This window comes from Grampus griseus (assembly GCF_964374135.1).
Source record: "Grampus griseus genome assembly, chromosome: 13".
NCBI classification, from domain to species: Eukaryota; Metazoa; Chordata; class Mammalia; order Artiodactyla; family Delphinidae; genus Grampus; species Grampus griseus.
Genome location: NC_139007.1, coordinates 14,927,414 through 14,940,965, shown reverse-complemented (window position 1 = coordinate 14,940,965; position 13,552 = coordinate 14,927,414). Strand labels below are relative to the sequence as shown.

General features: G+C 38.2%; 1 protein-coding gene across 2 annotated transcripts in view; it reads right to left on the bottom strand.

Annotated features, from left to right (window-relative positions):
• Window positions 1–2,384: 2,384 nt before the first annotated feature.
• BCKDHB (branched chain keto acid dehydrogenase E1 subunit beta) overlaps window positions 2,385–13,552 on the bottom strand; it is a gene marked incomplete at its 5' end in the record, with an annotated part of 288,838 nt that continues 277,670 nt past the window's right edge. The window contains 2 exons of one of the 2 annotated variants that reach the window (XR_014297651.1): window positions 2,385–2,484; window positions 6,947–7,107. Of the gene's footprint in view, window positions 2,485–2,806; window positions 7,108–13,552 lie in introns of those variants that run through there. The other variant, XM_082669419.1, reaches the window with a different exon arrangement.

The window sequence follows — 13,552 nt, the reverse complement described above, 5'->3', positions numbered from 1 at the left end:
GACCTTGTAGAGCTGATCCACCACTCTATTCCCAGGGTCTATTACCATGTTTGGCACGTCTTATGTGTTCAATACAAAGTGTTAAACTCACAAATGAATGAACAAGTAATTTTGACCTTGTCAAACTTGTTTCCACATCTGTAAAATGGAGATGACAATACTTGCCTTAGAGGGTTCATGCAAGGGTTAAATGAAGTAATAAACAGTGTCTGGTCCAGTTAGTAGTGCATTATAGGTGTTCAATAAATGGCATCTATTTCTTTCCCATATATTACACATCCGATCCTCACAGTAACAGTACATTTATCGGGCAGGAGTTATTGTCTGCATTTGGCAGATGAGAAAACCGAGGCACAGAAAGACAAGTCAGAAAGATGACTCTTACCTGGACTTGAATCTGGACCACACAGCCAACCATGCCGAGAAAAACCTGACTTTTATCCTCCAACACCTACTACGAACCTCACCCAAGTTTGCAGGCTTCTTTACTGCCATCCTTCCTTCCCACTCTGGACCTGCTCATTCTCGGGTAGGAGGTGCTGGGCCTGCTGCTTCTCCGTACGGAGCTGGTACTCCGTGTTCCAGGGGCCCAGCCGAGCACTGCATACCGTGCCACACAGCTCCCCTCAGCAGAGCAGGTCTGTTGTCCTGGGCCAATATGCTGTTGTACAAACACAGGAAACCATGTACCATGTGTTCTGGACCTTCTCCAGAAGGACTGTGGTGGACCAGCCCAATTATGCCACCACATCAGACAATGCCCAGGGGCTGGCGCCCTCACACACACACAGCGTCAAAGCTGAGCCACCAAGTCAACGTCTCATGCCGTTGTGCAGCCAATAATCCGTCTAAGATGCCTTAATCTATAGAGACAGTTGTCCTTTAACTTACACTGGATTTGGGGGGAAATGAGTCGATGTCTACTTGCTTTGACAGAGTCACACTTTATGCCACTAATTCCAGAGATTATTTTCACTCCTAGTGCCTCCTTGACTCTCTGGTGCAACCACAGCCAATAAGCCTTGCAGCCACTGAAATTCTCCATAATCCATCTTTCCAAACAAATCTCATTCTGCAGCTCTCTGTGCACCTTACATTCCACTCAGTTTTCTCAACATTCTTTGGAGCATTCCCTTTTCCAAACCCTTTCTCTCTTGCATAGTACAGCACAGAGATGGCCCATGGTATGTATTTATTCACTTTCCTGCTCCACCTAGGACCTAAAGTTTTGATGAGGCTGGTTTGCATGAACGTATACCAAATTTCAAAGAGTGTATATTGTCAAAGGCAACTGAAATGGGATGTTTCCTTTGGTGGGCCATGTCTCCAAGTTGCAGAAAATGGGATCCATGGGCTGATTCTATGGTCTCTGCTATCAAGACGTGTCTGCCACAAGCCCTTATGGTCTTTTTATATGTCAGATGTGGGCTCCTTAAAATCAGCCGCATCAGGTCCTGCATTCCATGATGTGTTGAAGTATCCTTTGTTGAGCTGAAACAAATAGACTACCAGATATTTCTCCAGCAAAGATGAGTTTGTTTGGGATCAGCAGAGAATTGCAGTTTGGGGTCTGCAACCCTGGTGAGCTATGTGCAAGTCCCCACACAGCAAGGGAAGGAGAATGTTTTTATAGCGGGGGCGGGGGGAAGGAAGTTGGGACGGCTGTAGGAAACATGAGTCCGTAGCTTTCTATTGGTTGAGTACTTCCTGTTGGGCTCTGCTATTACCTCAGGGCATGAGAACTCCCCCTTCTGGTCTCCCAGCTCTATTTAGTTGAGGTTTCTGTTTATTGGGGTTTTTTTTTACATTAAAAAAATTTTTTTTTTAATTTTATTATTTTAATTTTTTTTTACAGTAGGTCCTTGTTATTTATCCATTTTAAATATAGCAGTGTGTGCATGTCAATACCAAAATCCCAAACTACCCTTCCCCACCAGTAAATATTAAGTTCCTTCTCTAAGTCTGCGAGTCTGTTTCTGTTTTGTAAATAAGTTTATTTGCAACATTTTTTTTAGATTCCACATATAAGCGATATCATATGGTATTTGTCTTTCTCTGTCCAACCTACTTAGTGTGATAATCTCCAGGTCCATCCATTTTGCTGCAAATGACATTATTTCATTCTTTTTAATGGCTAATATTCCATTGTGTATATCTACCACATCTTCTTTATCCATTCTTCTGCTGATGATCATTGAGGTTGCTTCCATGTCTTGGCTATTGTAAACAGTGCTGCCATGAACACTGGGGTGCATGCATCCTTTTGAACCATGTTTTTCTCCGGATATATGCCCACAAGTGGGATTGCTGGCTCGTATGGCAGCTCTATTTTACACTATAACGTAACTATAGATGCAGATATACTTACAGCCATGCTGCTTCCTCTCTCCCCTGCTTCCTTCACATGCAGCTCACTCCACCATGGGAACGAGCAGTCACCAACAGTCTTACCAGCTCTGTGAATGAATCCTCATGGGTCTTGTCCTTTAGAAAAATAAATAAATAAAAGCGCAACAACAAACACAGACCTATTTTAGGCAATGGTTGGATACATTTTTTATAAACTACAGGTAGTTAAATGTTTAATCTTGGCAGTTAGAGGAGATCTAAACAAGAGGCAAGGGGGCACTTGTCTCACACTGAAGGTGGTTACTGCTTGAAAATAGAAGCTTACAGGTTAAAAGGACTCAGAGGATTGTTTTAGGATATTCATTTCTATATACATAACTGAGACATTGAGAATTGGGGGTCATTTTGTTTCATTTGTTTCTATAGCAAAAAGGCAAAGAAACTATAAGCAATGTGATCATTTGTGACATTTCTTAGGTTTATTATAGTATAAGAATACAGACTAACATTTCTGAAACAAAAAGTGAAACCTGTGATTTGACAAGGAAAAATATGTTTATGAGATTAGGACACAAAATTGGAAACTGTATTTGCCTCAGAAAAGCTGGGTGTTATAGTGGCCAAATCCATAGGCAAGATGTTAGAAAAACTGTTTGAAAATGCAATGAATACAGTAAAAAGTTGTTGAATTCAATTCAGCCTGTCAGTCATTAAACAGTTCTTGTGCACCTGCTGAGATGAAGCTAATACATGCAAGTTCACATAAATTGCAATTTAAAAATCTAACAGTTGTTTGCTTTTATTTAGTCATGAAAAAGAAGTGTTATTAGCAAATATTTTGATTATATTAAAATAATTTTAAACAAAGACTTAAATCTCGAGTTTTTGTCATCTATATCTGATATTTAATATGTTGACAATTTTAGGCAAATCCAGAACTAAAGGTTAAATTCTTTCAACAAGTATCAATAACCATATTCCAGGTATGAAGTTAACATGTAACTACATTATCTTCTTTATAATTCTCATTGTCCCTGTTCTATGTCCCCTCCAATCTTCCTTCTACATAGTTACCAAAACAATCCTCCTAAAATACTAATTTGGTATTAATCCCCTATTTTAAACTTTTCCATGATTCCCAATGACCTACAAGTCAGAGTCCATTTTTTTAATTTTAATTTTAAATTATTTTTCAAAAATTTTTATGGAAATACAGTTATTTACAATGTGTCAGTTTCAGGTGTACAGCAAAGTTATTCAGTTTTATATATATATTCTTTTCAAAATCCGTGTTTAAATTGCAGCATACAAGTTTCTTCACAATCTGGCTGCCACTTGACCTTCCTATCTCATTCTCCTCCAGTTCAACTCCTGACACTAAAAAAAATATTTTTCCAGCTCACTGAATCTCATAATTTCTAAACATTTTGTGATAGGGCTAGCAATTTACCCATATTACAATTTGTAGAGTAGCGGAAAATATGATTTATTTTGGAGAGAAAAAAAGTTGAAATCTTCAGCTTGCTTCAATCACTCTTAGATAACCGAGTCTTGGCTTAGATGACTCCAGCAGAGACATCTGTCTTCTAGACATCTATATATATGAGATTAGGGTAGGACCTTGCTCACCATTCATTAGATAGACTCTCAATAAACTTACATATTATCAGACAGTAGAATTTTTGATAAACTTTTGATGAAAAGGCTGAAAATTATAGATCAGATGATTAACTGTGGCCTAAATAAATAGGAGTTTGTTTTTCCATGATAAAAAAATCCAAAGATCAGTAAGTGCTGTTGTTAGTTTATCTGTTCTGCGCTAACATGGATGAGAAGCTCTTTCTGGTTTTCACTCCACACGCTTAGCATAGTGGCATTTTCCTCAGATTTCTAGCTTCGTGGACAAAGAAAGGAAGCTTCAGGAGCATGCTCCCAGCCATATCCCTATCTTATCCAGATAAAAAATCATTATACAAAAGCCACCCCCAGCAAATTCCACGTATAGCTCATTGATCAATACTTGGTCAAATATTCACCCCAGTCGGTAAGCGACGAATCCAAAGTGATTAGCCGGCTTTTTCAACCTCACTAATGGCAAGGGAAAAAGGGGTTGGCACTGGATGTTGGTGTCTTTCTCAGTGCTTTTCAGGAGCTGGGAAAGGTGGTCCTTAGATCCCTAGAGTGTCCTTGCCAATGATCTGTCGGCCTGGTCTCTGCTGACTTTATAAAGTTTCTTGGACAACTCAGGCTCCTCTTAGCTCTGACCACTCTTTGGACCCCGACCATACACTGAGGTCTGACTACATTAGTCACTTGGTCCCTTACCAGATGGCACAACCCAGTGCATTTGCTGTAGAGTTCCTCATTCCCACCACAACAGCTTCCTCCATCCACATTACACAGGAATCAAGAATGTTCTATAAGGAATAATACAGTCCCCTTCTGCTTAATCACACTCTGCTACCATGTTTATTTGTAATATGGAAATGTCCCTCAACTGACTTGAAGGCAGCCTACAAGTTCTTTCCTTCTGGAACAGAACCAAAGCTCCCTGGTTCTTGGAGTTCCATATCTTCTCCAGTATTTCAAAAGCATTCTCTCCCCACCAGCTCAGTCTTGAGTGTGTACTGGGGAGCATGGTGGAGGGACCCTAGTATCTTCCAAACTTTATCTTTGTTCTCAGTCCTCCGACTCTCACAGTGCCTCCCAGTAATCCCCAAAATTAAGATACCTTTTACTTTACTCCAGGCCACATCTTTCATTTTCCAAACTCCATTCTCATGGCTAAGCTGAAACAATGATCAAAGTTACCTATTCTATACAATCAGAAAAGCAGCTACGGTAGCCATCAGGCTCAATCTTTAATGTTAAATAAGAACTAAAATAATTTTTAAAGTCCTTATTCTCTCAAACTATTGCCTGTTGGCAAAATCCTATTTTGAATGTAACAATCTAATTTTTCAAAATGCTACCCTGTTATAATTTCACGTTCTTACATACAGTCTGTATTTAAGACGTGCTATACGCCCATGCCTCTACTTCACCTGTCTCTTTCTGTATTTGGTGATAATCCTAGGTATCCTGAAAGACTCTTTTAAATGTCACCTCGTCTGTGAAACCATTAACAGATTAGAGGGGGTTTTCTACCCTTACTTAAGATCCCAAAGAATTTTAATAGCATTATTTATAGTGCTTTCACCTTATAAGTATTTGATTAATACTCTCTTTCCCTTTGGGGGAAACCTACAGCATAGTTAAACTTTCTTTCCCTAAACCCATATGGGGATTCATGAATATATGTTGAATGAACACCTGATAGCATGCCTGCTTTTCCCGAGAATATATTCTACTTTTACACTAGGACAATCCAAACTGGAGGTTGACTGTCACTACTCTACTGAACGCTCTGGCAGAACAGTCTAGAACCACTCATGCCAAGCACTGGTATTTTCCAGAGTAGCCTGTGGAAATAACCTTTGGATGTGAGCTTCCTTTTAACTTATTTAAGTGACTTTAACATACCCACCCATAATATTACTAGATGAGAAAAGGAAGGTTTGGGTATGGTTTTATTTTCCTTAGCGGTTAAGAGCATTTAAAATAATATTTTATTTTATATGAGTTTGAATTTCTAAACCTCTGAAAATCCTACTGTCTCAGAAGTTGAGACCTATTCCATGTTCATCTTATAGTTGGCCCTGAATAAATGTTTAAAACCACCACAAAGTTCAGTTTAAAACTATATATATATATATATATATATGATGTGATATATATACATTATATATCTATATATAATGTATATATAGATACATCACTAAGCAGTTAAAATAATAGTTCAAGGTGTTTTTCCCTTTAATTTTTGTTTCTGAAAAGGAAGCTTCAAAGCATTATTATTAATCCTAAGGCATACTCATTTATTCACTTTGCTGGACAGCAGAAATGAACATAACATTGTAAAGCAACTATACTTCAATAAAATTTTACAAAAATAATAATACTCATTTATCTCTTCTTTGAAAACTTAACAAGGGATGGGATGTGTATCCACCTCCCTTTTTGCAAAGGGCCTGGCTTTTTAAAAGCCACATTTAACAGTCTTGTCTGCTTGTTAACCTGGTGTTGTCTTCAACTCTCTTTGGAACAGCTATCTCCCAGCTGCAGTTAAACATTCAGCCTAGAAGCTCCCAGCTCACAAGACTTTCTCCATTATTCCCAAGTTTACCAACAGGGAAGCTGTAGTGTTCTCACAGAAAAAGCCAAAAGTTGCTTGAAGAGTTCCAGTATAAGTCATATTTTCCATTTTTATTTTATTTCTGATCCGGAGGCTTAGATCAAGTCTAATTTCTTTGAAGCCCGTGGTTTTGAGATATTAAATTCCATCACAGCATTAGTATCTGACACTCTTAAAAAGTTCCTACAGAGCATACATTTTCACCAAACACTTTAAATATTTTGTGGTTCTAAATATTACGCTGTATTTGAGTTGGGGAGCCATGGGACATACTTTAAAAGTCAAAGGACAGAGAAGGATATAGAATGGAAAAGTGATATAGTCCCCCTTTGTGTTCCAAGCTATGCCACAAATCCCCTTCACCTCGATGGAAGTAACTCTGATGCACTATCTTCCTATGCTTTTCCAGGTCAGGTCACAAATGTATTGATTCAGGCGAATGCAGCTTTTCACACTCTGGATGATGGGATGGATGAAGCTCCTTATATCTGGGTCAACATCTGGCTTCCATTATATGTTATATACTGCAGAAAATGAAGGAGCACAAAAGCATATTATCGCAGCCTCGATTTCTTCCTCTGATCATATACACTCTCAGAAATACACACACACACCCATAGGCATTTTTACTTAGGTAGTGTCATAATATGCACACTGAGGCATTTATTTTACTACTTCCTAGTCATCTTTCCATGTCCGAATATGTGACCATGTCTCATCTTTCTTAATGAGGATCTCATAGCATGGATTTCCCCATAATCCATGTAATCATTTCTGTATCGTTAGATGCTTGGGTTGTCTACAGTTTTTCCTGTGACAAAAAAATCTCTGCAATTCTTGTCTTTTCACATATGCAAACTTTCTGGAAGGCAGGTTTCAAAAGTAAAGCCCGAAGGTGATTCAGGTTTTGTTTCTGATGGATAACCACCAAAGAGCTTCAAAAGACTGTAATAATTACACCCCACGCCGTATAAAAGTCCAAGATTCCTCACACTCTCATCAACACTGGATAATAAAGGAGAAAACTTTTTATTATATATGTATGAAAAAATAAATTATGAAAAATGTACAGTGGTGTTTGTATCTCCAATTAGAGAAGAAACATTTTTTTGAGATTTTTAAATTTTATTATTATTTTTTAATTTAAATATAGTTGCTTTACAATGTTGTATTAGTTTCTAGTGTACAGCAAAGTGACTCAGATATATGTATACATAAATCCCCTCTTTTGTGGATTTTCTTCCCATTTAAGTCACAGCAGAACACTGAGTAGAGTTCCCTGTGCTGTACAGTAGGTTCTCATTAGTTGTCTATTTAGACATAGTATCTGTAGCGTATATATGTCAGAAACATTTTCGAAGTCTATTTGTTTCTTAAGTTTTAAAACCACACATAAACCTGGACATAAGCAGCACACATCATTTCCCGATTAAATGGGGTTATAACTGTGTTTGTTATATTAAAGGATGAGCTCCTCCAACAAAGAGAACCCAACATACAGTGGCTTACAGAATATAGAAATTTCTTTCTCATGTAACAGAACTGTAATGAGCAGTTCTGATGGACAAGACAGATCTGCTAGGTGTAGTCATTCAAGACCCAGGTTCTTGCCACCTTATTGTTCCTCCATCTTCTAGAACACAAAAGAAGTTAGATACCTACCATATCCAGAAAGAGTCTAGAGGAGGCTTGTTCAATGTTTTAATTTCCAGACCCAGACACATCGCTTCTGTTCACATTCTGTTGACAAGAACTTGGCCATCTAACTGCAGGGGGACTGGGAAATGCAGTCCAGCTAAGAGGCCTGGACTCAATCACAACTCCATTTTCATGACAGAAGGGGAGAACAGATTTGGTCAAATTATCAGTCTTGCCACACTTACTAAACTTCCAGATATCATAATAGTGATTCAAGTAACTAAACTAAATTAAGGAGAAAGCATTTCCTAAAGTCAAATCCAGGAGAAGACAGAATTGCTATATTCAAAAGACAATGTTTTTACATACGTGTGCTGTAAATTACACACAAACTTTGATATAAACAGAGCACATCATTTCAAATTACATAGAAATTTTCTCCCAATGATTTTTTGTTTAAGTATTTACTACTATGTGGTCCATCCTATGCCTTCTAAAGGAACTGGTCATTTCTCCTTATCTGCAGAAATGACCTCTAAATATTGCAATGACTTAGAATGAAATCCCAGGACGCCCCACTTGTCACACTTTTTTCTTCAATTTGTGACAGTTTCTTCTCATGACTGTTCAATTCTGTGCCATTTTTCAAAAACAAATTTGTAATAACTTAACATTTTGAAAGTATACACAAATAAACCTAAAAAGAATTTAGTGTCTAGAAGAAAAGTCACCAAATGTATGCTCTACATTCAGTGAGATGTCAATTCCAAAGCTGTGCCTGGGCTAGAAGAGAATAGAGGAAGCCGTAACCCTTCTAGCTGGACTCAAGCCTGCGCTGGAACACAGGCCTAACTCCAGTCTTGTTGGCACATTGAACACATCTCACTAAAGGCATACAAAAGGTCCTTTATTGTTTTCGGGAAGATGATAAGACCAGCTGAAGAGTTTAATGCCTTCTTTGGCAGTGAGAGATGGAGTCAGGGAACTTTGGCAACTCAAAGGGAGCAATAAAATGACCATGTGAAAAGGGCACGTTGGAAATATAGTAATGACGGCAATGTAAGATGCATAAATGCGATCAAGATTTACTGCTGGAGATGTTACCAGAGCTTCTGATGTGCTGTCACTCTCTACTGAGCCTGGCAGCTCGCTTTTAGAGGAGCAGGGAGTCACAAATAAGTACCAATCAAGGTAACTCCAGGACTGCAGCCTGCTGTATTCTGACCTCATAAACAAGGTATTCTGTAGAATGTATGCACGAGTCAAGGACCGTCTAAAAGGTGATACAGAAGTCTCAGTTCTCAACATAGAACAGAGGAGTAGGTAGTTTACCATCAACTTTACCAGATGGCTTCTTTAAGCACGGTCATAAATAATAAGTGAATGTTATGTGAAAAGAATCAAGGAGAATGAATGGACAACTACTTCAGCCTGTCCATTTTACAAGACTTCTAATGTTTCAAAGAAACTTGGCACATTTTTTCTGGAGAAGCTTACACCTTCATTCTCTGCCCCTTATAGATTACTCTGATTAATCTCTTTCATGCTCATAAACATCTCACATGCCCATGTTTGTTACCTGAAGATATATTGTACTCCTGTGTTTAGCTTGGTACATTTTCCTTTCCAAAAATGTCTCTGGGACTTCCCTTCATTAGGAATCATTCTCTTTTCAGTTCAGTGTCACTCACCTGTGACAAAGACTCATGAGCTGCTTAATGGGAAGCACAATATAGCAGGAAAAATATGCCCAGGCCAACTGCCTGCTCGAGAGCCTGGCTTTCATTTTCTCAGCATCTCAACCCAATCTTTCTCTAGGAGGCCGATGATGGGGTTGAGAGTGAATTATTTGTCTGATGGCTTTCTAATAGGGAGGTGGTTCCGAGAGTCAGGATGGAGATGGCCGATCTTCTGCACACGTGTGCGCCAAGCCAAATTACAGTCCAGAGGGCCAGTGGTGAAAGACAACACATTAACCTGCACTGACACCTGTGCATCTGACACACCCTTTCCTGAACTCAAAAGGTCTGTTTCTTTTGAAATATTTATGTCACTGAAAGTAAAGGCCATTCCATTCTGGTGTTTCACTTTACATGATGATGAAAACTGACACTTAAAACAATGAAATCAGTTTCCAAGGCAGAGGGTAAACACACAAAGATGCATCCTTTCTGCCACAAGAGAAGTAAAGGAAATGTACATATCAGGTCCTGAAAGGTAAATCTTCAATCGATTTTAAATGGGATTTTTATTCAAATATCCAAATGACCGTTTCTCTGGAGCCTCTTCAATTAGTCCATAGTAACCAAATTGAACATATTGCCTTATTCTATTATGCTGTGTCCTCTTGACTGTCAAATTCTGGAGAATTCAAAACAAGTGTGCAAGTGAAACTGAGAGAGGTTAGTATCACAAGAGCATTTGTTGCTTATTAAGATCCTCTGTGTGCTGATTCTGAGACATGTTAATGATTAAATTAATAAAAATAATAATTTTACCTGACACTTTAGATTTAATTTTAGTAATTTAAAAGAAAAACATAATCAAGCATAAAATGAATTTGCATTTTGAAATAAAGTTAGTAACTTGGACTTGGGTTTCTTTTCTGTTTTCTCAATGCTTTTTGCAATATTCATGCACCTGTGGTCTCATGTCTTTTCCCATCAATCCACTGAAATTGCTGTCAACGTGTGTGTTAATGACTTCTTTGTTATTAAATCCAGGTGACATTTCTCAGTCCTTAACCTACTTTACCTCTTACTCATACATCTAAACAACATTTACCAAATATCTACTAAGTGTCAGGCACTGCATTAAATGTCAGGCATAAATGTTGAAGCAGAGTTTATTGTGGAATAGAGGAGTTGGACATTAATGAGTTACAGAAATAATTATTCAATAGTTGACTCATAAAGAATAAATATAGCATGCACTAAGAGAATATAGTTGGGAAATATAATTTAGTCAGAGATGTCAGCAAAATTTCCCAGAGGAAATGACTTCTAAGCTGAAATTTAAAACTTATTTACTCAAAAATACCTATGTAGGGCTTCCCTGGTGGCGCAGTGGTTGGGAGTCCGCCTGCAGATGCAGGGGACACGGGTTCGTGCCCCCGTCCGGGAAGATCCCACATGCTGCAGAGCGGCTGGGCCCGTGAGCCGTGGCCGCTGAGCCTGTGCGTCCGGAGCCTGTGCTCCGCAACGGGAGAGGCCACAACAGTGAGAGGCCCGCATACCGCAAAAAGAAAAACAAAAAACCTAGGTACAACTATGTAACTTATTTATCTTCCATTCAGTCAGTCAAAAACATCAACTAACTAATATGTTCACAGATACCACATAATACTGCTCAATAGTTCTTAGCTGGGCTCACTTAAACTGATAAACTGAGGCTGGAATATAGTATAGTGCCTGATAATAATAGACTAGTGGGTAGGCTGGGGCTGACTGGTTTACAGTAACTTAACTAGCATAGCTAGGATAACCAATGCATCTTTCCACTTCATCATTCTTTGGCATGCCAGCTCAGACCTAATCACTTGGCAGGCACAAGGTTTTAAGACAGAGAGAGGAAACCTGCAAAGTCTCCTCAAGTCGAGGCTCAGAAGTCACACACATCAATTCCACCACAGTGTACAGACCCAAGCAAGTCACAGGCCAGCCCAGATTTAATGAGTAAAGGAATTGATAGGAGAAGCTGCAAGGTCATAATGCAAGATCAGAAAGAAAACTTGGAATAATTTGTGGCCACTTTTGCAATCTACCACAATGAGGTAGGTGTTATTTCTCCCTATTTTATAGATGATGAACTAAAGCTGGAATATAGCACAATGCCTAGCACAAAGTAATAGTCACTAAAAATTATAAAAATAAAAGAATACAGTCATGAATAAATTGAATAATTAAATTAATTCATACTTAAATAGAGCTATGGCTGAGGCCTCGATTGTCTGTTTCCATGGCCTGATTCTTTCTTGTTACTCTATACTGGCTCCTGAATATAAAAAATCCAATGAGATATAACAGTTGAGGAATGACATGACTGTCTCCAGCTGGAGACTCCCATTGGTAGCCGTGAGACAGCTACATAGGAAGCAGTGGTTCTAAAACATTGGATAATAAACCTCACAGAACTATGATCCCTGAGAGAAGGGAAACATATGAGAAAAACTCTACAAGTGCTCCAACTTACAGCCTAGAAGTTTCCAGGTTGAAGTACAGAGTGGGGAAATCCAAACAGAACCTGGCAGTCTTCCTAAATTTGAGATTAGTGGTCAAGAAGCTCAAGATAGCTAGACTTTGTAGAAAAGAGTACTGGAGAGGATAAAGCTGCACAGAGAGAGAGCTCCAAAGAGCTATGGAAAAATACCATTGAGTCTATGACTGAGCACAGCTCTGGAATGCAAAAGAAGAAACTACCCAAAGCCAGGGAAAGAACCACTGAAGAGCAGAAGGTGAACAAGTGGTAGAGCTCAAATAGGGCTGGGAATAGTTCACGTTCCCCCCAGCCAGAGTAGAGAGATTTTATAATATACAGGAAAATGAGTAGAATGGCCAGAAGGGTATTGCCTTAGTAGTGGGGCTAAGTTAGCTTGAGACAAAAGGCTTCTCTGGATTCAGGAAAGCCTCAGAAGGATCAAACTAGTTCCAAATAACTTAACTGTACATCAGAACAAAATCAACACTCTTTAAAGAAATTAAAAAACAAAACAAAATAAGATATAACAATGATATTCAACATCCAGTGAAAAACTACCAGCATGTAAGAATCAGGAAAATATTTGCCCCATAATCAAGAGAAAAATCAATCAACAGAAACAGATCCATATATGACAGAAGTAATGAAACTACAAAGACTTTGGAACAGCTATTATGAATATTATAAATGCTTCATAAATTCAAGGATTAGAAAAACACATTAAAATGATGAAAAGAAAAATGGAAGATATAAAAAAGACCCAAACAGAAGTTCATGAGATGAAAATAGCAATATCTGAAATTGAAAAAATTATATTGTATGTGATTAACAATAGATTATACAAAAGATCAGTGAATCCAAAACATAGGAATATAAACGATTCAAAAGGAAGCAAGAGAGGTAAAAAGACTAAAAAAGACACTTCCCCCACCAAAAAAAAAAAAAAAAAAAAGAGCATTAGTGACCTGTGAAACAATAACAAGTGGTCTAGAGTATGTACAATTGGAATCACAGATATGGGAATGTAGGGGGAAGGGAGAAAATATTTAAAGAAATAATGGTGTGATGGACTGGGAGATTGGGATTGACATATATACACTAATATGTATAAAATGGATAACTAGTAAAGAAATA